Source organism: Fukomys damarensis, unplaced genomic scaffold (assembly GCF_012274545.1).
Source record: "Fukomys damarensis isolate Sample0158 unplaced genomic scaffold, DMR_v1.0_HiC HiC_scaffold_16, whole genome shotgun sequence".
NCBI classification, from domain to species: Eukaryota; Metazoa; Chordata; class Mammalia; order Rodentia; family Bathyergidae; genus Fukomys; species Fukomys damarensis.
The window spans coordinates 62,276,993-62,301,802 of NW_022900928.1; the positions used below are offsets into that span (position 1 = coordinate 62,276,993).

A 24,810-nucleotide genomic window follows, 5' to 3' on the forward strand; every position below is an offset into this window, starting at 1 on the left:
GGCTCTGTTCTGTAGGGGGGCAGGTGACAGTTGCCCCAGGAATTTTTCAGTAGTTGTGTTTTGATTACACTTTTGATAATTTTTTTTTTTAATATGAAGGCCATGGCCCACAGGAAGCAGTGCATTTACCATCCCAGTCTGGAACACATATGAAAATCTCTCAGGCCAAAGGTTCAGGGAAACTCTGTTTATCTTTGCTACACTCTTTGATAGCTTTGTTTCTGTGCTGTCTATATTGTTTCATTAAAAATGTTCATCAAGACCCATTAGTGAATCACCATTCGTGGTTTGAAGAAGTCTCCAGAACAGGGAGGCCTTAGCCATTGACTGAGTGCTTACTGTGTGCAGGGTGGTTGCTGAGTGCTATGGGTAGTACAGAGATCTAAATATGGGATGTGTGGACTGGGGATTTAGCTCAGTGGTTCCGGCGCCTGCCTCGCAAGCACAAGGACATGAGTTCGACTCCCGGTACCAAAAACAAAAACAAAAACAAACAAACAAAAAAAAATGGCAGGCAGTGGAACCTCTGAGTTAAATCCCAGGCCTAATCTAAATAAATGCATGTAAGTACTCACAGTGAAACAATGACAGCCTTGTCAATATGGCTATGTGTTGACCATATGCTCAACTATCATATAAGTGAGATATAGAGGCAGCAGAGGAGAGGAAGAGATTCAGGAGGACTTCATGGAGGAGGTGGCATTTGGCCAGATGTTGGAATAGGGCAAGGCATTGAAAGGGGGAGTTTGGATCTATCAATGTTAGAGCAGTTTGTGGCAGTTTATGAATGTGTAGGAAACATGCAGGGTGGTGTGTAGCGTGGAGGGACATGGTGGGACAGGGTGCTAGATTGGGGTGGGGCAGAAGCCATCCACCTCTCTCTGAGTGAGGGTTTGGTGATAGGGCAGGGGTGGTGGTCAGGAGTCTTGCAAGCAGCCTGGACTAGGTGTTTGCTCTATTCTAAAGTGCTTAGCCCTCCTGACTCTCACCTACAGTTCACAGCCTGCTTTGTCAGGAGGAATGCCCTGATGAGCTCAGTGGGAGTGATACTGAACGGGCACCTGTCCTTGCTCACAGCCTTCTCTCCCCTCCACAATATAACTCAGCAGCGCAAACTCAGCCCTGTCCTAGAGGAGCCAGGCACCTTCTAGGAGGGCAGGTCTGGAACGAAAGAGCTTTTGTTTTTGGCCTTCATGACTCTTCTACCCCCTCTGCCACCTGGACTGTCCAGTCCTTTCTTCTGTCTCCCTGTGCCATCTGGCCACTAAGACCTACTCCAGGATCTCTGGGATTGGGGCTCAGCAGCTCCCTCCTGTTTGTCTCTTACAGTGTGCACTGTTTAATCATGAGCTCTGCTGTGTTCCGGCTACCCTAGGCCTGTGTTTTGTCCCCCAGCCACAGCGGACATCCTGTGAGGATAGCAATGATGGCTGTTATGGCTTGATGTCTCCTCAAAGCCTCATGTGGTCATGGGTGGGGCTTTTCAGAGGTGGCTGGATCTAGAATTGCTCCATAGGATGCTGGAATTGATCCATGGTACAGTGCTAGGATCAAGGGCACCTGGGATTAAAAGGGTGTGAGTGCTGCCCACCCTAAGTAGCCTGGATAAGACATAGGGGATAGAAAGAGCTGTGGTCATCCCTTGTTGCTTTGTTGCCTTCTGCCCATCATGAACTGTTTTCTCCTCTGTGATGCCTGTCTGCCAGCCCCCCTGCTTTAGAGCCAGGCCATTATGGACTGAAACCTCTGTGAGCTAAATGAACCTTTCCTCCTTTAACTTTGGGGGTCAGGTATTTTGTCTCAGCAATGAGAAAAGTAGCTAAGACCATGGTTCATCCTTTCACCCCATGCTGCCTGCTGATGCCATCCTGAACACGCAATGGCTACTCAGTAAATTGGCAGCAAGTTGAGCATTTACTATGGACTGGGCACTTCACTTGCACCACCCAGAAGGTGGATACTCTTAAGAATATTTAGGTACCAACCAATTTATTCTCTCCAGCTTTGGATTTCTAGGTTCATTTGCTCCAAGAGCTCCTTGATTATATTGATACTGTTCTTTCCAAGGTGGCTTGAGATCTGCTCTTGGTGCTCCTGCTCCTATGTGCCCCTACCCCTCTCCCCTGGTATTTCATCTCTTACCTCCCCTCAGGACCATGCACTGTGATAGATGGAACTTTCTGAAATCTGTGTTTGAATCCTGTTGTTGCCCCTTCCTAAGGGCAGTCACTATGGCCTTCAAAATCTATTTTTTCATCTGCAAAATGCTTGGGTATCCCTCATCTGAGAATCTGAAATCTGAAATGCTCTAAAATCTGAAACTTTTTGATTACTGACACAGGGTTTTGGATTTTTGGATGAAGGATGCTTATCCAGTAAGATCTATACGATTGTTTCACAATTTGAAAAACTATGAAATCTGAAACACTTCTCCTTCTAAGCATTTCCCATGAGGGATGCCCAGCCTGAGGGTTCTCTTTCATTGGGGAAGGTGGAGTATCGTAGATGTGACCTTCTCACCCATACTGTGTCCTAAGAGCGTATCCCTGCATTTCTCCTCTTTCCAACCTTTTTCTTGGTCATCACATGGTTTCCACGAGCGCCTCTCTGTGGACAACTTCTAGATCTCTGTGTCATTTCTTCCCAGTTGCCTTTGAGACATAGCAGTCCTGTTGGGAACAAGACCATAGTGTGCCTGGAGCTGCTTTAACCTGCTGCTGTCCCTTTCGAACCTTTTCTTTTGGGACTTCAGTTTTGCCAGAGGCTCTGCCTTTGTCCTGGGCACTTGATTCTAGACTTTGGCATCTTCAATAGCTCCTACCTTTCCTTTGCCTTCCACATTCACATTTGTCTAACCTGTTTCCTCTCTCACATAACCATGTAGTGTCTTGGCCTCCTACCCAGCCTCTCTGCATTGCCTCCACTGTGGCTCATCACCACATCCTCTTGAAGCAAAGCCCTGCTGTTAAACTGCAATGACTCCCTACTTACCTATTCCACAGAAGAAATGGGAGTTCTTAGCTTGGCATTCAAAGCTAGGGAGGGACCTAGACTCCAGCTACATTTCTCCTCTGTTTCTCAGCATATACCTTAGGATATTCTCCTCAAGGCAGGGACACTTTTCTGTGGCCTTCTGGTCCATTGTCCAGCATATGGCTGCTCAGTACCTGTTGCTATGGAGTTGAATTTTCATTTCATCTCTCATTTTTCATATCCTTCTGCATGTCTCACTACAGGGCCAGAGCTGTCAGACTTTAGTATCTGTACTCTTCTCCAAGAAGCCCCTCTGGATATATTCCTCCCCCCTGCTTTTAGCTGGAAATACGTGACTCCTTTGAACAACCATGCCAAAAGGAGTGTGGATGAGCCTGATTTTTTTCTTACTGGTACTTTGTCCACTCCTTTCCATAAGAGACCTGCCTGTTTGTGGGAAGGACCTGGGGCCCTTTTCAGTTGTATCACTGTTCGTTCTTTGCTCCTCTGAGTGTAGTATACTGGACATTGTAGGTGTTTCATATGTCTGGTTGGCTTTCAGAATTGGAGGCTGTCTGATGGATGGGTAGTGGTGCTCCTGTAAAGCAGGTTGGCCTGAGCTTTCTGCATATCTGCAGTATGGTACTGATGGGTCAGCTATCACTGCACACTAGTTTTAATGGCTCTCTGGAAACAAGCCCAGTCTCAGATATGTCAAAGCAGAACCATCTTTCCTCTGGAGCATCTACTTTCATCTTTCCTCTTTTTCAAACCAGTAGAAACCCTGTCCTAATTGGCATCTTTACTGTGGCTAGACCAGGCCAGGCAGGCGAGAAGGGCTAGGGGAATGTGGGGTCTTTGTGATAGTAGGTGGCTAAGGACTCCCCCATACCTTATTGTGCATATGAGGGTGTAATCCATAACCTGTGCATACCCTCCAGCTGAAAATGAGCAGGCACTGTGGGGGCAAGGACTCTGAGACCCTAGAACCTTTGTCTCACCCTTCTGTACCCAGACCCGATATCCAGCTGCCTGGGTCGCATTCCAGAGAGAAACAGTTAAAAGGAAGTTCCTGAAGGTCAGCTTTTTCGGAAGCAGAGGATGGATGGGTGAGTGTGGGCTGGTCAAGGTTTTCCTGGGCTTATTTCCTATGGGTTCTAGAAGAGGAGGCAGGTACCCGAGGCTTGGCAGTTAGGACTTCTCATTTGCACCTACTGGTTTGGTTAAACTGCTGATTATCCTCCTATTTTTCATGCCCAGTCTTCAGGACAACTGAGAGCCCCTTGAGGGCAAGAGCCATTTTTTTGCTTTTGTTTTTTTCCTCTCTGTTTCTGTGCCCAGCCTTGGACTGATTAATTGTGGAGGGAAGCTCTAATTCTAAAGACCTGGGGAGGGTATCCTCTGTCCACCAGAGGCTTGGCAGGGAGACAGAAGTGGCTGAGTTAGCTGGTGTGGAGGGAAACAGGGGGGACAGTCTAGAAGTATCCTTGGGGAACTGCCTTTATGCATCTGTGCTTGCCAAAGCACTGTGTGTAAACCACAGTTTGTGAATCTGGTGAAGGTTTGTGCTGGTGATGGATGTAACAAGGCATGGGGAGCCTGGCCACTCCTCTTCCCCTTTCTCTAGATTTTGCAGGTAGATCCCTAGATGTTAACCATGGAAAGACCCAGAGGCTTTATAGGAGTCCAGATGGTAGGTATAAGCCTGTAACTCTGCTTGGGCCCTCCTTGGGGCAGCCAGGCACGCTTTGGGAAGGAAGTGATGGATTCTGGGCCATTGGCTATTTGTTTGCTGCTGAGCTTATTCCTGTAATTAAGATGTTAGGCATAGAGGGGATGGGAGGAGATTGTCTGGTTCAGCTCACAGATCTCAGGCAGGAAAAGGAGCATCGTGTTCTCACATCTACTGTACGGATGAGTAGCCGAGACTGGGTGGTATGTGTGTGTACTATTCCACCTGCCATTCCAGGTGGCTTCCTGTGCTCTGCTCTTCTGCTCCCTGACAGGATATGCTGTGGAAGGCCTGGGAGTGATTTGGCTTCAACTAGTAGGTGCATTTTCTTTGTGGTTAGGCCATTTTTGTCATATAGGCATCTGAGCCCTGAGAGGGCTGGGGCTTCATTCCCAGGGTTCCAGTGCAGGGAGGATGAAAAGGGATCTAACACTGGAATCTCCTTGAGTTGAGGCCTTGAGTTGCTGGCAGGCTGCTGGGGAAGCAGTGTAGGAAAGTCTGGCCTGGTTAGAGGAGCTTCTTTCTCTTTCTCCCCTCTGCAACCCCATCATAAAAGGGCCCAGGGGGGCCGGGGATTTAGCTCAGTGTGCTGCACCTGCCTTGCAAATGCAAGGTCCTGAGTTTGATCCCCAGTATTACAAACAAATAAACAAACAACCCCAAACAAACAGCTTTCTGGTAGTCAGAATGGTTTGGAGGGCTTGTGTGGCTCAGGCCTTGTCTGGGGCTGTGCTAATGAGCTTGGGGTAGGTAAGAGCTTTTGAGTCTTTGCCTTTGGGTTCTAGCCTTTCTGTTAAAAAATGGGAACCCATTTTAAAACTTAGAACACAAGTTTGTCCTCTTGGCTGCTCTGTGGACAGGCCTGCTGCTGTGGAGGGCAGCAGCTCTACTGGCCAGGCAGGGCTGGTGGTTCTAGGCTTCTCTGCTGCCCTTTCCTAACAAGATGCTCATGTCCTTACCAGAGCATTCACTTGCTTCTGCTTTTTTTTCTGTTGCGTTTTATTTTTATGGGAAATTTTAATAATAGTATATATGGTTTTGTTCTTTCTGCTGCTTTATTTCCCCCCACCCCACCCATACCCCCCCAGGAGGGACAGTGACCTCATAGTGGGAGTAGCTGGAGGGTGAAGGTTTGCAGATCCTCCCTCCTTTTGCAGAGACAGAAGCCACAGATACTTAATAAGGAATCACTTACCATATTCTCATGTGTTTCCTTGCGGGCCCCTTCAGACATGAACTCTCAATTCCTAGCCTTATGGATGTCCCCTTGTTTGAGTGCTTGGTGCTCATGGTAGATGGTGGAGCTGACTCACGGGGTTTGATCTGGGTTTTCTCTGTACTTGTGAGTTGGGTTGCTACTTCGGCTCTTTTTTGTGCCTTTCTTTTCCCAAGTTTTCCTCTGTTCCTCCTTCCTTCTTCTTCTTTCCCTGTCTGGCTTTTTCCCTCCCTCCTTCCCTTCCTTTCAGTTACTTTCTTAAGTATACAGCTGCACCTAGTGTGACATTCTCATTTACACCTCGCATTGATGGCACAGTGTCCTCTGTATGTGACTGCTGCTGAAAAGGGGTCTCAGTCCCTCAGTCCACTCTCCTTTTCTGGTTTTTGTCCAGTTGGCTGGACAAAGAGAACAAAACCAAATGGCCTCCCCTCCCCCTTCTCCCTGCAACCATTTCGACAAGTGTATGACACTGGACTGACCAGGCCCGTGCAACCCCTCCTCACGGACACCCCTAAACCTACATCCCCTGAGCAGAGAGGCCGAAGCTGTGCTGGCCAGGGGCTCTGTTACAGTAGTGGAGAAGGAGGTCGGGTCCTACGGGCAGGTCAAGCAAGCCTCTTTTATTTACAGTGCTCTCTTTCACGGCCCCAGTGAAACAAGACCCAGGAGGCTTTGGTGAAAGGGCACTGTGTTTGTGCATTCAGGCCTTCAAGGTCTTGCCACAAAGGTGGGGGGCGCCCAGAGCATCCAAGGAGCTTTTTATTGTGGACAGTTTGGCTCGGATGAGAAGACAGGGCTGCTGCCAGGATCATGAGCACGTGCATGTTTAGGTGGCTCCATGGTGTCCTTCATTACAGATTCTGTGGTCTGAGTTTGGGGTGGGGAATGCCTTTCTGATCATCTCATGTTAGAACAACTGATTGTTTTCTACTGCAGGTTTCTCCTCATGGTCCAGTTGTCCTCACCCCAGCCATGGTTGGGACAAAGAGTTGAGGAAACCTTATACTACTTCCCCCTTGTTCTCTGCTCTCCAAGGGTCAGTTTCATGGGCAAGTTCTTTCTCTGTCCCTTATAGTTTCTATTTGAGTCTTGCTCCCCCCATATTTATCTTGGCGAGCCTTTGTGCATCTTGAAAATGGGGCTGATAGCACCTTCCTAATATGTAGTGCTGTCATAAGGATTAGGTCACATGACACATGGAGTGGGCTGCTGTGGGGCTCTTTCCTTTTCAACTGACCAGGCCATAGTCCCTTTGTGAGTCTGAGGACCCCAACTTTCTAGTCCCCTCAATCTTCATCTTCCTTCTACACTTCCCTGGCTTTGGAAGATTCCTTGTGTTTGGCACCTTTGGTTGACTTTATGTGATAAAAGGAGAAAGGAATTTTCTGGAAGAACATTCAGGTAGTTAATATAGAATATATAAACACATGCGCATGTACACGAGCGCGCACACACCCACACACATTGCACCACACCCAAATGTTGCCTTGTTAAAGTAGATAAAAAGCACCAGTACCTGGCCTGAGCTGAGGAACTCTGGCAGGCTTGCTCAGGTTGTCCTCTTTGACCTGCCTTGTCTCCCTGTCTCCCTCTGCAGCTGAGTCCAGATGGAGGTTGAGGCTTGAGTGCTTTTGCCTGTGTCCTTTAATTGTATCTTTGGAACCATGCTCTCTGAACCAGAAATCACACCCATGACACCCGCTGTGAAGCAGTGGCAAGGCATGGTTACATTCTAGCCTTGGGCTGGCTCGACAGTTCTGGGTAGTCTGTTGTGGGGAGGTGAGGAGCTCATGGGTGGGAGTTGCTGTCCCCAACTACAGAGGGACTGGGTGTCCTTGCGGCTGTTTGTTCTCCAGCTGCCATGTGTTTCTCCATTACATTTACTGCTGCTGCTGCTTCCAGGTGCACAACCCTCTCTCCTGTCCTTACCCATCTTCTAGAGAGGTAGTGAATAGCCAGTGAGATGAGTGGAAGCCAAAGAACCCCTAAAAGAAGATGAGAGATTAGCCCAAGTAAGGATGATGGAACACAAGCCTGAAAGGTAGAATTTGAAGTAGCCTCAGAAAATCTGCTCACTGTGTTTGTACTCAGGCCACTTCTGTATCCAGCTGTTGAAAGTAGTTGAGGGCCTGTAAAGGATTGAGAGACAGAGTGAAGGAAGCTTTCCCTCATAGCCAGCACTCACTTTTCTGCTGCCTGGTTTTCTTGGAGGGGCTAATCTGTAAGAAAAATGGCAAGACTGATTTCTACCACTTAACCCGTGTCTATTTTCCTTTTTTTGGGTACCAGGCCTTGAACTTGGGACCTTGTGTTTGTGAGGCAGGTGGTGGCACTGCTGAGCTAAATCCCCAACCCCCATGTCCATTTTCTAGATGTTTATAGAAGAGGCATCACACTAGCTCTTTGGAACAGTAAGTATGTCACAGGCAAGAATTATTTCTGGGTGGGTCTAAATTGACTTGTCAGGAGATATTTTCTCCTTTTATATCTGTGTGTTTGGAATAGTGACAACGTCATTGGTTCAGCCTCAGAATCCTTTTCTGATTAAGCTCTTCAGTGTAGGATTTTACAAATATTTTTGTTAGGACCTTTCGGTATAACAAAAACCCAGTCAGTCTACTTATGTAGTCTGGGATCTTGGTTCATTCCTGCACTGAAATATTGGCCACTTAGGTTTAGACTCTCGGTTGGAGGATATGGGCCGACCGTGGGTTGTAATGACATGGCTGTTTGGGTGGCACTTGGCTTCTAGGGGTCAGTGGGAAACTTAGGTGTGCAGGCAATAGGAAGGAGGTGGTCACCTCCAGAGAGAGAGAGAGAGCCCTTAATGCTCAGGAAGTTTCGGTGTGGGCTTAAGCATGGTTGTTAGTCATCTACACAGAGCTTTTGCGTGAATCAGAAAAGACACCCTCCTTGTGGAAGGAAATGGTTCTTAACCAGGGCCTGGGACTTGATGAGTTGGATGGGGTTGGATATCAATCCTGTTTGCCCCTTCATCAGATACAAGAGATACCTGGCCCCAGGAGGCTTCAGTGGTTGGGGTAGTCCTGAAATGAAAGCTGTTTAGGTAAGTTGTTTGGAGCTGTCAGTTCATTGGGTTTCCAATGACCAAGACTTTTCAGATCCGTTTCACTGATCCCTTGACCAGCTTGTGTGCTCCATCAGCCCAGCAGCACCTCTGGGGTCCTCCTGGTCACTATGGCTCAACACCAGAGGAGCCCAGGCCCTTTGCATGTTCAGGCCTCCCTGAAGCTGCCTGGAAATGTCAGATTTATGGCATCCTTTTAGCATGACTGTCTTTTGTGACCAAGGCCAAGAAAAATAGCACAAAGAGGTAGGATAGTAAAGAATGAAGATGCATATGCATGCACCCTACAGGCATTGTTGTCTTTAGGGTTAGCTTAGAAAAAGCAGTGTCTTATATAACCAATTTATCAACCACAGATATGGAGCAGATAGGAAGAGACCTGTTACCCAGGCAGAATTTAGCTTTTTGCAAGAAGTTTCTATTCTCTCCCCTTGTGGTTGTAGTTTCACTCATCAAAGCTGACTCTTTTTAAAGTTATTGCTTGTCTCAGGCCTGGGTGGGGGGAAGCAAAAACCCTGCGTTCCTCTGCCACAGGCCATTTGGGCACCACATTGACAAGATGTTGAAGTGCCCATGGGAAGTAGACCAGGCCCCGAGAATAATTTCCATTTAACTAATTATTATTCTTCCTCCAATAGATTTGAAATCTATTTAACTTTTCAGGGTCCCCTAGCCTTTTAAATGTTTCAAGTGTACTCTCTCTGATAGGTTACCTTTTTTCTCCCTGTAGGCTATAATTAGTGTCCTTTACACAAAATTGGCTTAGAATTGGATTTAGAGAAGATAAGAATCAAATTACCAGTATTTATCTTGTAAATTCCAAAAGATCTACTTAAGACACTGTATTTAAAAAAAAGGGACTATAAAGGAAAAGTTTATTCTATGAAAAAGTAAATTCCTCGCAGTCTAAACAGCCTATGGACATTTTAATATCATCGCTCTAGACTTCCCTTAGAGGAACCTAAAATTGCCTTTTCCCTTGTCTCTGGTTTTTATCTCTAATTGAGCTTCTGATAATATGTTGTCAGGATTTGGACAGTGGAGAGCTGATGTGGTCTTGGCTTTCATTAAAATTTGGAGGGTTTGGCTTATCTATTATTTCTGATTTGTGGTAAGATATAAACCTGTAAAGTATGCCTATCTTAAAGAGATATGCACAATTTTATCTTGGTATTTTAAATTATTAGGCTGTTAAGAGATGGGAGATTCGGCTCTGTGGTCGCCTGCACGTCTGTGTGTCCTCTGATGTCAACAGGCTTGTTTTCACATGCTGCCTGGTACAGTTAGTCCCCGGCAGGTTTAAATAAGGTCGTGTCAGAAAATGTGCCCATGTTTTTAACAGTGTTGTCTCACAGAGGTGCTAGGCAGTAATGGCACATTGAGACTGTTTTGTTAAGCTGTTCAGACGCATGCCTTCTACCCTAAGAATCTTTTGTTGAGGCGCATTTCTGTTGTTGAACTCAAAACTTTAGCCTCCATCAGCTGAGTGAGCTAGGGGTGTGTTAGCTGAAGCCACCACCCACCACGTGGCAGCTGCAGCACTTCATGGGCACTTTTGTGACTGCACAGCTCTGCATGGCTTCCCGCTTCAGCAGTGTTGTTGACTGTAGTTTTCTAACCTAATTCCATTCTTTTTTTGGTTCTGATGAGTGTTGGATACCAAAGTATAGAAGACGTTTAATGGACCAGAGATACCGTTTGTGGGCAAGTCTGCTTCCAAAGCAGGAAGCCAGATGGGTAATCTGCATACTCAGGTCTTTCATGGCATTATTTACCATAGCCAAAAAAGGTGGTAGCAATTCAGATATTTACTGACACATGGATAAATAGACAGAACGTGGTCTGTACTCAAAATGGAATATTATTCAGCCTTAAAGAATTTTGATAATGATAAGATAAGCCCTGAAGACATTATGCTAAATGAAAGTAAGTGTAACACTAAATAACAGATACTGTATGGTTCCATTCATTGGCGGTTCCATCTTGGCTATGTGAAGCAAATTTATAGAGATCCAAAGAGGAATAGAAGTTGCCAGGGGCTAGAGAGAGGGAGAAGGGAAAGTGACTGTTTAATGGGTTTTGAGCTTCATTTGAGGAAGATGAAAAAATTCTGTGGGGTGGAGATGCGATGAATGCAGAGCATCGGTGGATGTACCAAATGGTGCTAGGCTATGCACTTAAAAACCGTTAAGTCTGCCAGGTGTGGTGGCACATGCCTATAATCTTGGCACTCTGGGAGGCTGAAGCAGGTGGATTGCAAGTTGAAGTGAGCCTGAGCAATTTAGCAACTTAGTGAGATTATCTCAAATTAAAAAAAAATTTGCATGAGGCTGGGGCCTGGCAATGGAGCTCAGTAGAAAGGCCCTGGGTTCCAACCCCAGCACCTCCCAAAAAGGTTACGATGTGTAACTTTGTCTTACGTATATTTTTACTGCAGTACAAATATATTTTATGTGACTTGTGATACCTGGTATTGGAGACAAAATGTTTCTTCGGAAATACTTGGAACATCATAGTATTAAAAGCTCTTGCTAGATTTTTTTGTAAAATCATGTTGCCTGTGGCCTCGAGTATCCATCGTCTTTTACTGCCTTTCATCCACCTTTTCAAGTTATTTTTCTCTTTCTTGAGTGGTGTGGTTATTTGTTGAGGCCTTGTGTTTTTATTACTCTTCTGATTCTAGAAAAAGACTTCCCACTCCTTGTTTCTGTCTCTTTCTCTAGTTGATTCTTTCCAGTGGGAAGTTTGAGGAGAGTCTTCCGTTTGGCTTGGCTTGGCTTTTCTTTTCTTTTTTGGTACTGGGGACCTTGTGTGCTTGCAAGGTGGCAGAACCACTGCGCTAAATCCCCAGCCTTTCCCCTCTCCACTTTCCCCTTTCCCCTCTTACCTCTTTCCTCTTCCCCCTTCCTCCTTCCCTCTTCCCCCTTCCGTGTCCTTTCCTTTCCTCTCCTTTCCCTCTATTCCCCTCCCTTCCTCTCTCCTTTCTCTTTTCTCCCTTTTCTCCTTTCTCCTGTCTCTGACTCTCTTCTTTCCTTTCTTCCTCCCCCCTTTCTTCTTTTGCTGTTTTTCTTCTTTTCTTTTCTTTTTTTTTTTTGTACTTTAATAACTTTAAAGTGCCCATAGCCTTACACACAGGGAGGTTTCAGTGAGAAAGAAAATTCAGTCTTGATTTGCAACATGTTGTTACACACTTCAGGAAGGGGTGTTTTCAGACCTGGTACCTGAGTGCTCAGGCTTTTAGAGGTTATATCTTCACCATGTGTGATGTTGCCTTGTCCCCCTGCAGATGGCTTCAGATTTAGCCAGAGATTTTGTGAGCTTCTGAACAGAAACTTTCCCGGCTCTTCTTCCCACTGTTTGATTTTCATTTAAATGAAAAATTTCAAAATCCTAAGAAATTCAAATTGGAAAAAATTCATGCCCAAAGTAGTTAGAATCTCAAGATGGAAATATAAGTTCTGGAAATGGAAGTTTCCTCTACCCCCGTGGCAGCCTTGCAGCCAGCAGCCTCGTTCTGTGCTTCTGAGGTTTAATGGCCAGCATGTGTAGGTATGGGACTCACCATATATATAGTACCAGGCGTGTGGGCGCGCTGGCGTGGATCTGAGAAAGCTTAACTTTGGCATTTCTAGGTTTATTTTAAACTTACAACCTTTAACGCCAGACACAGAGCTTCTTTCCCACTTAATGTAACTATACATTGATTGCTTTTAATTAGTGTTGGATCTTTCTTGGTGTTTCGCAGCTTGGGATATATAAAAAGTCTGACTTAAATTAAAAAAAAAAAAAAAAAAAAAAAAAAAGAAGGAGAAAGAGAAGAAAAAGCTAACTCCTGACGGTCTCGTGGGCCTTTCAGAAACCAGCATGAGAGCCTTTGAAACTCTAACCTCCCCGTTCCCTTTATTTTTATCTTGAGTCAGGTGGGCTGAGAAGCAAAGGAAGAGTCCAGTTTAACACATGTAATGGATGGAGGTAATTTCCTTGTATGGTTTAGGCTGAAATTAAAGACCTGCATTTAAATAAAGGAGGAAGTGAGCTGTGTTGTCATAGGATAGACACACTTGATGACAACTGGTCATGCCAGGGGAATGGGTTCTTGGCTAGGGGCAAAGCAGGCAGGGGAGCCTTTTTTCTCAACAGTTTGGAGATGCTCACAATCATTCGAGGTTTCCAAGCCAGAATTCTTCATGTTTGCTTGCAAGCCTCTGTGGCACTGCCGAATTCTACAGTAAATATTTCAGACATCCTCAGCCCTGCTCTCTTCTCCCTGCAGTAAATTACATATTAAAGTAGCCTGGTAACTGAGCACTGGTTGCTGTGAGATAAGGGCTGGGAAATCAATATGTTTGCCATGTGGCTGCTTGTTTATGACACCTGCCGCTAGAACAGTTGAGCAATGTTCTGTTTGTTAAGGCTGCATTTCAGAGGCTCGTATCCTCCTAAAACAACTGTGATCTTGGGAGGGGAGGAAGGGGTGATACACAGATATTGATTGTAGTTTTTCTAAGTATGGAATTATATTTTGAAACAGTGGTCTCCTAGCCTCCTACCAGGAGGAAAAGTAGGTATTCTGTACTCTGGATATGTGTATAATAAATCTATTTTATAATGATATGATGTGGCCAGTTGAAAGGAGTGTAGTTTGTAATAAGGAAGTGTAGGTGTTGTTTAGATTTATCTCCTCTCCTGGTACCTGGCTTACTCTACTTCTGTTCTCTCAAGCCCCCTGATCTTTCCATGCTTAAAAATAACCACTACTACCACCACGCAAAAAAAGCCTCAATGAGAAAAATAGCTGCTGCAAAACAAACATGTTAACCTGAATCTCCATTGGGTTTTAGTTTAACTAATGGATGATAACTGTAGTCTCATGACTGGCCTGCTGGTAAGTCAGTGATTCTTAAGGCTGTGCAGTGTCAGCTCAAGTGAGTGAACAATGGCTGTGTGTGTGCATGTAGATGCGTGTGTGTGTGTGTGTGTGTGTGTGTGTGTGTGTGTGTGTGTGTGTTTTGGAGGGTGTATGTGGCTGTTGGCTTGGGAGAGAGGAGGAAGGCTAACTGGATCTTCTGCTTGGTCTTCCGTCTTGGAACAGAGCAGCAGTGATGTACCTTCCCTTCTTGTGCGAGTGATTCAGTAGAAAAAAATGCATTTCTAAACACGTTGCTTAGGAGCAGTTGGATAGCAGGATATAAAACATGTATTGTGTTGGTGCACTTGTGAGTGCCAATGGCACACGCCCTGCTAGTGTTCACACACCCAAGAGGCAGTCAGCCTTCCCCACCCTAGTTTGTGTTCCGTGACTTCCAACGGACTCACATAAACAGTCTGCTCTGCTTTGTTTGCTAAAAAATGAGTTAAAGGTTGCAAGAGAAACATGAGCTCCATTATAGAGCACCCCATTGGCAGCTGCCGCTTGGCTGGTGGCCCTGTGCAGGCAATCTTGTGGACCGGGACATGATCTCTTCATGACACTAATATATTCTGAGATCTCATGTTTTGGCTTATGCATTCTTTAATACAGATTGGCAGGTTCTCCTTAATCAATAGTGGTAAAATGTCTCTTTCTTTCCTGTTTTCTACATGATGGCAAATGGCTTTTCCAGTCATCTCTCTCTGCTTGTGCCCAGTCCAAGATGACACTTAAAATTGGATGGAGATACTTGGGATAGGAGGACATATTGAGTTTGGGTTCATCAGTCGAAAATTAGAAGTCCCAAAGATGGGTCTGCATGACTGAGCATCCAGGGAGTCCAGAAGAAAAACCTCTGTACCTCCCACCCTTGAGTAATATTGTAGGCATGGCAGTTGATTTATTTGTGGGGAATAAGTACATATTTAATATTATCTAACTTTTGTGGTTGAGGCCTGGCTGATGACAATAGTGTTTAAACCAAGATTGATTCAGGCATCTAGTTCATCCTTCATCTCAGAGGAGTACACTTGCAGAACACTGTCAGAATTTTGGGCCGCTGGCATGTGGGCCTTGTCCTCTTGAGTTTACCAGGAACAGGTGGAAAAAGGTAAAACCCAACGAGGACCCTTCTTGCTGTTTTGGTGTTTGGGGGATGTTTGTAGTCATCGAACAGTACTAGAGCTGTGGCAACACTGTTCCATTTGGTGGACCTTTCTGTGAGATGTGGCGTACCTTACTTTATAAAATTATTAACCTTTGCAAAGACTGGGATAATTATAATTTCAGAGTGGGGCCTGGCAACCATGGTCAGACCCTTCATTTCTGAACATCAGGAATTCATTGCTTTCCTACAACTTAATGGTGGCCGGAGAATCCAGATGGGCTCCAGGGAGGGTGGCTGGCCCGAGAGCCCCTTTTACTGAGTCATTGTTGTGAGCAAGCATCTTAAGGATCGAGAAAGCTGCTCACAGCTAGAAAGCACACATTATGTGCTGGGCTTTTGTTTTGTTTGTGGGTTTTAGATAGTTACCTCCTATAAAGGGATTTAAGAGTATTCAGTTATGATCCAGTCCTCCTTCCTTTTTCCACCTCAGTATTGAAGCTCTTTGGGGGCCATTGAAGCAAGTTTTCTTAGGAGTGGCTGATTTGGGGAGTTTGATAGAAAACTAAGTGATTGAGCATAGCAACATGATGTGATAGGGTAACAGAGCCTGAATTTGGGAGTCAAGATAGGTCTGGCTTGAGAGCTTGGCTCCCTTGTGTATCCTTAAGTCTCAACATTTATATATATCCCTGAGGCTCAGTTTCCTTTCCTGTAAAATGGGATGATTCTGGTTAATTTGTAAAGTTATTGTGAAGATCAAATGAAAAAATACATACATAACTCCTGACCATTTTATAGTGCCCTGTTATCTTCCTTTTTCTTCTTGAGAGCAAGAGGACCTGATTTTCTTTCTTTCTGTTTTTCTTATCATTGTATAATTGGAGATACATTTGATTAATGGTTGTTTCTTTTTTTAAGCATTATGGTGATGATAAAGGAATTGGTGGTACCCTACACGGGGAAGAGGTAGGCAGGACTTTACCTGTGGCTTTTAATTTCTTTTCTAAATGAAACTGGGTGCTATTCTAGGAAGTGTAGAAGTCTCTGGGACAGTCCCACTTGCCCTTTCTTTTTGTCCTCAGCATGGAGGACTGCTTTGGCTTGGTGGTCTGAATCCTGCTGTGCTGTGGATTTTGTCCAAGCATGTTAGGGCCGGCAGCGAACACAACAGTGATGGCTGGGATGTCATATTCACAGACCTTTGAAGCATGGGCCTCAGTGCTTTGCCCTGAAGACTTGCTCTCAGTTGCTTTCCCTTTTGTGGAGGCGGGGGGAGCTTAAAAAACACTTTGGGAAGGACTTCTTACTGTGGCTCCAAGGCTTTGGTGAGTTGTTGGCAGCTAAGTTCAGGTTGAAATCTCACTGGGGCCTGAGGCTGCTGAGCTGCTGTTCTGAACACGAGCTTGCCTTTCTATGCACAGACCGTCCCTGGATCCTGGTGAATTTCTCACTCTGGGGCTTTCAGGAGAAAGGTTTGTCATTCGTCATCACTCCCCTCATCCATCACAGCAGCACAGGAGGTGCTAACCACAAGAATGGTTAGTTAGAGGGAAAAAGTGGAATCAGTTGTTCACATTTTTCTTTCTTCCAGGTAAGTCTTCCCCCCTCTTTCTGGGAAGTGAATCTACTGGGGGATGCTTGGACTAGAGTTTCTGGGATCATTTTGCTATGTGTAGAAAGGTGAATGCATTTTGCTGATAGCCTGGAGTTGGCCCTATAATCCTTAGATGTGGTTAACAAGAGGTGAACAGTCATTTAATTATTTATTGGGTGCCTGGAGAATTTTATAGGCAGGAGAGCCTAGGGCAGTTCCAGAAAGGAGGCCAATCATGGAGTTTTCTGTGTGCCTCCTTCCTTGGGCTTGATGTCTTTGGTGCTTGCCAACATTCAGTATAGCCCTTAATGCCAGCTTTTTCTTTCTTTGTACCTATATTAACCCACCAATCAAAGTGGATGTCCTTTCAGACCAGTAGGTCTTGCCCCTCTCAGCTGCTGGGAACATTAAAAGACCTTATTTGAAGGCAAGCATACCAGTGATACTGAAACAAGTCATCTGTCAAATGGCACTTCATTGTATTGATAATCACGTTTGCTTTTGAACCATAGGACTATGATTTGTGAGGATCAGAGGTAGGAGCTAAGGTCATTGAAAGCCTTCCCGTGCCTTGGGGCTGGCCTTGTGGTGTAGGAATCAAGAAAAGGAGTAGACTCTGCAGGGTGAAAATTGAACTAGAAGGTGACAAGCTCAGAACCAACCTGGTACAGAGCACAGTTTAACTTGGTAATGGGTGATAGGGCGATGGCTGGCACCAGAACTGCCGGTTGCCTGAACATTCTGCTGAAACATGCTTTTCTCCTTTTTTCCTCTCTTTCTTCTTCTTTTTAAAATTACTTCTTTTTTAGTGTGTGCTGTCTGCTAGGATAAAAGAAGTTTTGGTTGTTGTTTTCTTAGCTTTGGGTGGTAAAGTCTCAACCTGCATGTGTGTTTTGCTGACCACATGTGACAGCCGGTGTGATCTTTCTTCTCTTTGCTTTCTCTGAACCTTCCAAAGAGCGGGGCCCTGTTTCTTGGGGGATTAACTCCTGGTGGCCTCTGTGTCGTTGGTGCTCCCCCACTCACATCAGCATCTAACCCTCTGCACACAGGATGTTTTCTCTAGCGCTTATCAGATGGGGTAGGAGATGTGGGGTGGAGATAGAGGTAACGTTTAACTCATCCTGAATTCCTTTCATGAGTTGGGGCCCGAGATGAACTAACCCAACCACAGAGCTGAGTGAGGCTTTGGCTGGAGCAAGTGGGTTGGGCCCTCCATCTCCAGAGAAGGTGTGGGGCCTGTGGGGTGGTCGGCAGTTGTCTCAGCACCCCTCCCTGGCCCCTGGTGTGTGGGTTTGAAGGCTGCACAATCAGAAAGAAATTTTCTAGTCTTCCTTGTGTGTGGGTTGGATGATTGCATTTGTGGGTTTTCCATACCAGTGTCTTATCTTTTCCCCTCCTTCCTATCTCCCAGACTGGCCTTTTGGCCACGTTGCCCAGTTTGCACCCCTTTGCTAAGGGAGAGTAGAGAAGGGAGTAGAAAGCAATTCAGGCACCTGTATGTCGATATAAGGCTTTTTTCTACACTGATGCATTTAGACTGAGTAGAAATTTAGATTTTCTGATTCAGCCCAGCTGGACATATGTAGAAAACTGGGAGTTAAATGTATTCGATTCTTTGACCTCATAATAGCTCCTACTTTGAGGGCAGACAGGACAGAAATAGAGGAAGGAGTGGTTTAGCATAATTCTGTGAGTAGTTACCAAGCATGTACCTGCCTATAAATACAGCCTGGACAGAGGTAGCTGGTAAAAGACATCAGCCTTCACTTTCAGCAGCTGAGATTTGAGCATTTCTTACTCATTCTGGACCAGGCCATGTCCACCATGCTTTTCCCCTGTTTACTTCTTTTTTATAGCAAGAAGGGAAAGGAAGGTGGCCCCGAGCAGCCAGCCGTCAGCACTGGGCCCCATAGGAGGCTGTATTACCAATGATGAAAAAAAAAAACCAAACCAAGGAAAAAAATGGATTCATACACCTCTATTTGGATTTGCTATTCGTATTTCTCTGGGAAAATCATTGGATTCACTCCTGGGCCAACAGGTAGGAGATCTGTGGGACATGGAAGACAGAATCCCTGGGTACAATGCACCACAGGACTTGGCTCGCTCAGCCTGCAAAATCGGTAGTGTCTTTATAATTTCTCCATCATGTGGAAGGAAACTCATTCTGTGGGGTGGATATTGGCCAGATCATGGTTTGCTTATTGCTGATACCACAGAGAAAATGTATCTCTTGTCATCTGGACATTCTTTTAGGGGCACTTGAGTGATTTTAGCCATGTTGAATAGCAAGATTAAGTTCATTAGGGTACCAGAAGAGGAGATTAACATTGCCGTCACCCCTGAGATCGAGGTTGGTTAATACACTGGCAGCCATACTTCCCTTTTCCTGACCCATTTTTCAGAGTAGGCCACAGCTTTACCCACAGGACGGTATCTACCCACCTGAGGAAGACACATTTGTAAAACATTAGGCCAGTTTGTGATTTGGCACCTGCTAGGTAGGTATAGGAATACATGGAGAATGTCCTTCTGGTAATTAACCTTAGTTTTCTCTTGTAATCTGGGTTTCTTTTTCTGATTCTTAGAACAAGCCTGAGAACTAAAGCTGGCTGGACAGCCCCAAACTCTACCCTTGGGTGAAACCCTGGGTGTGGCTGTTTTGGTGAAGATGGGGGGGAAAAAAGGTGGAATACCTGTTTTCGTTTCATTTAAAGCAATGATGTGGCCTCTCTCTGGCTTCCCTTGTTTGTTTATAAACTCTGCTTAAATGAGGGTTTTTTTTTCCATCTCTCCCTCCCCCTGCCATTCTCTCTTCCTCCTCTTATCCTAACAGTCTCATAGGTAAACTTAGAAGGAAGACAAATCCTTTTCAAACTGTCACCGAGGGTGCCATAAAAGAGACATTTGGACAGTGGTTCTGGGAGATCCTTGTCTTTGCTCAATGTTAATACAAAAGGACTGGGATAGCCCAGATCGCCAGGGGAAGGCGGTTTTTCTTCATTTAGCTTTTAATTGCTTTCTTTCACTTTTATGTATAAAAGATTGTCCATTTAATTAACTCAAGAATGCAATTTCAAAAACACTAATGCTTTACACATGATGGCTTTTAAAATAAAAGTAGCATTCTAATATTGCATAATGTTTTTCTGTCCCCTCGCTCTCCCCCTCCTCCACCCTCCACCCCTCTGGTCTGTATTAACCTTTAACAGTGGAGGGTTGTTAGGTGAAAAATGCTGGCCTTGATGGTGTCTTTTTGCCTTCCCTTTCTACTGAGTGAGTATTCTCAGTAGTGGGGCAGCGGCCTCCCTTCTGAACTGTTCTGCCACTTCTGTGTGGAGGGGGGATTATGTGTCCCTTCTCTCCTGGCCCATCTCATCTCTATACTTACCCACTTTTGGGATCAATGTGACCCCTACTTCTGTTGCTGCCTTTTAATAAACATCATTGTGATGTTTTATATGGGAAAATGAAAAGAAAACCCCAGTACTTACTTAGCTTTGGTTTTCTTCAGATATTTCATGAGAAGAAGCCTGTACAAATTGGCCTGAGGGTCTCTGATTTCACCATCTTCTCTTTTCTGTTAGAAAAGAAATCTAATTTTTCTCATCTCTTCTTATCCCATTACCACTGTAAAAAATGTGACCTTCTAGTATCTTTGGTTTTTCTTCTTTTGTAGTGAAGGTTCTTCTTATCTCAGAGTTTTGCCCTTCAGACCGACCCTCATAGCCTAGTCCCTACTCAATCAGTGGTTATTTTCGGTTTTTCTTTTCTGGAAGTATAGTTGTTTTGACAGGTTCGTCCTCACCAGTTCGACTTGGGGAGGAGCAGCCGTACAGGTACACCCCTGAGGTAGAGAGCTCTGGTACCTGTTACAGTGACCCTAGCCCTGAGGTGGCAGGGACCTGGTGATCACTTGATTTTCTAGATAAGATAAGGAAATGGAATCTCAGAGGGGTCAGTGACTTACCCACTCTCACACTGCCAAAGCAGGTCATAGCCTGAATGAGATCCTCTTGCGTGGTAGAAGTGACCCTTGCCAAACACAGGGAGCTGGATTCTAATCCAGGTCCTGCAAGGCAATTCAGGATTCATGAAACTCTCCTACCTGAAGCCTGCATGTGTTTCCTTTCTGATGATTTCCACAAAAGAACTTTATAGATCTGTAAGTTATATCATTTGCAGTCAAATGATCTCACTCTTTCAAATCTCAGATTAACCCTATTTTCCTGTGTTCTGGCCTCCCTGGTGCTGAAACACTTGGTCATTTAGCATGGACAAGTCCAGTGACTCTGCCAGCAGCCTCTCTTGTGTAATGATGTGGGTCACTGTTAAAGAGATCCTTTCTCCCATGATGTCCTCTCTCCAAATAGCATGATATTTTAGTCTACCAAAATGGTTGCAGTTCTGCATTTCCTTCCCTAAAAGAACTGTTTTATAGCTATTAGAAGTTACTAAAAGATTGTTTTCTTTCCACAGGATAGGTGTAAAACTTTTTCTCCACTGTGTGTCGTGGGTATACACATATACATCTTGAGAGGATTTTATGCTCTCTGTTCCATATATATTGGTAAAAATGAACTTTGACATGAATGTTTGTCATTGAGGAACAGGACTGGGCTGAGATGGGTGAGGCTTAGAGATGTTGTGTACCACCTTCTGTTTATGTTTTTTCCCTTCTGTTTGAGGAGAGGGATTTTCAAATAAACTTGGAGCAAATAACGAATATAGTGAGAAGTCTGGGACTTGCTTTTTATTTTTTTATAAAGTCTGCCTTCCTTGTAATGAGATCCCTTGTCCACCTCCCACCTTTATTACTATTATTGTTGTTGGTTTATACTTAGCAAATACTCATTGTTGAAGATGCTGGGAGGGTTTTAAATGCTGCTTGTGAGCCAGGGTGGCTGACAGAAACCGTACAGCTTTATCATTCATTAATTCTTGGGTTCATTCATTGAGCTATTTAAACTTCTGTGTGTAAGGCAGCAGTCCCAGATGGTCTTTTGGTGCCAGCTTTAGCTCTGAGACCCCAGGCTCTGACAAAAGAGGGCACAGAGAGCAGCTGAATATACAAAATATTTCCACCATCAGAAAGCTATTCCTCAGTTTCATAGCTTGAAAACTAGAATACCTATCATCTCCAGAATTTTAGGATTATTTTTTCTTGTCTTTTTGCTTTTTAAAAAGAAAGCCCAGTATTAATGTGTGAGCCAGCTTTCTCTTACTGCCACAGCAGTCACAGTAGCTGATTTTTAGAGTGGAATTGATGGCCATGTGTTTATGCATGGGTCTCCTCGGCCTTAGTGCTCAGCCTTCTTATTCTGGAAGGGTCTCTCTTTTAACATCGAGGTGAAACTGAGCTCCTTCTTTCTTCCTCTCCATTTCATTCGACTCTCTAAAGACACCAGAGCCTCTGGGAAATTGCCAGTCAGGGTTTATTAAGGGTAGGTGGTAATGGCTATTTGCTTCCTTATGTATGGGGTAGGTGGCTACCTACAGTGTGCCAGTCTCTGAGCTTTGATGTGTCACATGTCCCCATTCAGTCTGTAGGACAGGCCTTTGGAATCATGGTATTAAAAATGAGAACTTCATCTGTACCGATGAGAAGTTCAAAGAGATTAGACATTTAGTTCATGATTTTGAGTTGGTTGGATTTCAAACCCAGATTTTTCTTATTGCTTTAGCTTGTGCTCATAATGCCCTCCTGGATTTTCTCTGTGGATATTGGCATAGGTCGGCCTCAGTGGTGATAGACAGACTGGGATACCCAGCTGGAATTGGCTTCACCAAACTGGTCATGCCCACCTCTGTGTTTGCATCATCTGTGGGCCAGACCTGCTTTTGAGCTGATGGGATGGATTTGTCATTCCAGCCAGTGGCTGGCTTAATTGAGCTGAGACCTAGCCCTGTGACAGGGTGGGTTTTAGAGGAGTCAGGCAGAGGAGGTAGAAAAAGATAAGGTCTCCCTTGTGCCTTGAGGTGTAACATCTTTGGCTTAACCAGGTCTTTGGCTAAACCAAAAATGTCTGCATCTTTTCCTGGAATCCCAGATCCTTGAAGCTGGGGACTGTCCACCATGACTGCTGCCAGTCACCCCTGGAGAGATGTGGGGCTTGATAGAGCTCACCGAGGCTGGAGTTTGAAGCACAGAGAGGCCCAGATGTTTTGCATAGTTTTTTCCGTGGCCCTGATCAGGAATGTGTTCCCTCAGGACGGGTTATGGCCTGGAAGTGAGCCTAACGTAAACATCCTTGCGGAGTCCAGACCCCTTAATCCATTAGAAATGGTTTCAGGGAATGAACAGTTGGGGTGGGGGGAGAGAGGAAAGGAAGAGCTGGGGGGAAGGGGGAGCGGTTTAAGGATTGACTTCAGAGACAAAGCTGCCCAGGAGCTGACCTCCCAGTGGTATGGGCAAGGAGGCTGGCTTCACAGAGTTGGTGTGTTGTAAACTGGGCAGATCCCTCTAGGGATTGGTTGTCTTGGGCAGAGTGATATGTTGAGGGAAAGTACAGGAATCTTGGTTTGGCTTACCAGCTGGGCAGAGCCATAAGGGAAACTGAGGTTGTTTAAAGAGCCATGGAATTGAGAGGAGAGGGGAGTGCCAGGGTCCTGACGAGGACTTCTGAAGGAGCCTGCCTGTTGAAGGACTTTGAAGGCCTTTAACACCATAGTCACTGTAATACTTTGAAGTGATATTTTGAGGGACCTAGATTCTGAGAAAGGGCATGGTGAATGTGTGGGAATGATCCCTGTGTGTGTCTGTATGCGTACTGGAGGGGTACTTACGATGCTGGGTGGGACCCTCAGTCCAATTGAAAAGCTGCTGCTAGGGCCTGGGATTTAGCTCAGCGGTTCGGTGGCCTGCCTTGCAAGTGCAAGGACCGGAGTTCGATCCCCAGTACCACAAAAAAAAAAATTAATAAATAAAAAGAAAAAGAAAAGCTGCCGTACCATACCTTTCCCCATTTTCCCCTCTTCTTTTGGGGGCCTCAGACTCACAGACATTCTGAACATTCATCCAGACCGTCACTAAGGTGGAGGATTGGGCATAGAAGGACCTGCTGTGACAACCTGTGTGTAGATCCCCCAAGCAGTAGCCTGGCAACCCCAGGAGATTCCATTTCCTCACAGATACCTTTCTCTTTCTTAGGGAATCTAGGAAAATTCCAGGGAAAGCCATGAGCAGAGCTCTTGCTTGGCTAGTAAACTATTAGGGATTTTGTGGATGCTGGTTTAAGAGAATTTGCAGAGTTGGTTAGGCTGATGTAGATTCTAAGAAAGCAGGTAGGCAGTCGGGGGAGAGCAGGAACCGGAAGGCAGTGGGAGCCGGTCTTTCTTTTCTGGTATCTCAGGTCTTGGTGCTCGAATGTGCCAAGGTGAGGGAAGAGGTAAACAATTTCATTTGCCTTCAGGATGCAGGATCTAATCTAAACATGATTAAGCTGATTTGATTTTATAGATTAGAATTTCTAAGTGATAGAAACTGATGAGGTTAATGTGAAATATTTACTTAATAAAAAGCCTCATTACCTGATGCTAAAGGGTAGAGGGAAAAAAAGATTCTTGGTAACGCGTTTGATCTTTTGGAAATGAAGTTGGGTTAAAGTTTTCATGGTAAAAAACTGAATTCTGTGATCTTGTTTTTACACATGCTGTGCTTAAATATTAACACCAATTGAGCAAATTGCCTTTTAACTGCCTTTATTTGCTTTCATTAACAGTATAATTTAAAAGCTCAAGAATTTGCATGGAACCTGTTGTGCATGTTGGGGGGAAAACTATTCATAAATTAATTAATCGTGAGAACATTATCTTTAAGGAAGGTCACAAAACATGAATGTGGTTTCTGAAAATCAGTGGTATGTTTTTGCTATTTCTTGAGGATGTTATACTTTTGGCTTAGAGATCTCCAGTGCATGCTTTGTGTGTGTGTGTGTGTGTGTGTGTGTGTGTGTGTGAGAGATAACTTGGCTAGAACAAGAAAAAAAGTGTAATGACTGGACATGTTTTAAGTTAAGTTGAGTGAACCTAATTATACTGTAGTTTCCAGAGAGCTAAAGGCAATACCGTTGGTATTTAAGCTCTAGTTTCAGAATTAAAGCCAACCTATGTAATTGCCTGTGTTCCTTAAATTGTGTATCTGTTTTTTCCCTCCTTCTCTGAACTCTCTCTCCCTTTCACTTT

General features: G+C 44.9%; 1 protein-coding gene and 1 long non-coding RNA gene across 7 annotated transcripts in view; one reads left to right on the forward strand and one right to left on the reverse strand.

The window, feature by feature from the left end:
• Zbtb16 (zinc finger and BTB domain containing 16) overlaps positions 1 to 24,810 on the forward strand; it is a 179,642-nt gene that overhangs the window by 22,121 nt on the left and 132,711 nt on the right. The gene's annotated exons all lie outside the window — the stretch shown is intronic.
• LOC104865742 lies at positions 2,608 to 24,034 on the reverse strand. 2 transcript variants are annotated; one of them, XR_781260.3, is made up of 5 exons: positions 23,583 to 23,722; positions 20,121 to 20,206; positions 8,001 to 8,053; positions 7,441 to 7,909; positions 2,608 to 2,669 (listed from the first exon to the last, which is right to left on the reverse strand). It is a non-coding gene; the product is annotated as an uncharacterized LOC104865742 (long non-coding RNA). The 2 variants fall into 2 exon arrangements; XR_781259.2 differs by lacking the exon at positions 2,608 to 2,669 and having other exon boundaries at positions 6,939 to 7,909; positions 23,583 to 24,034.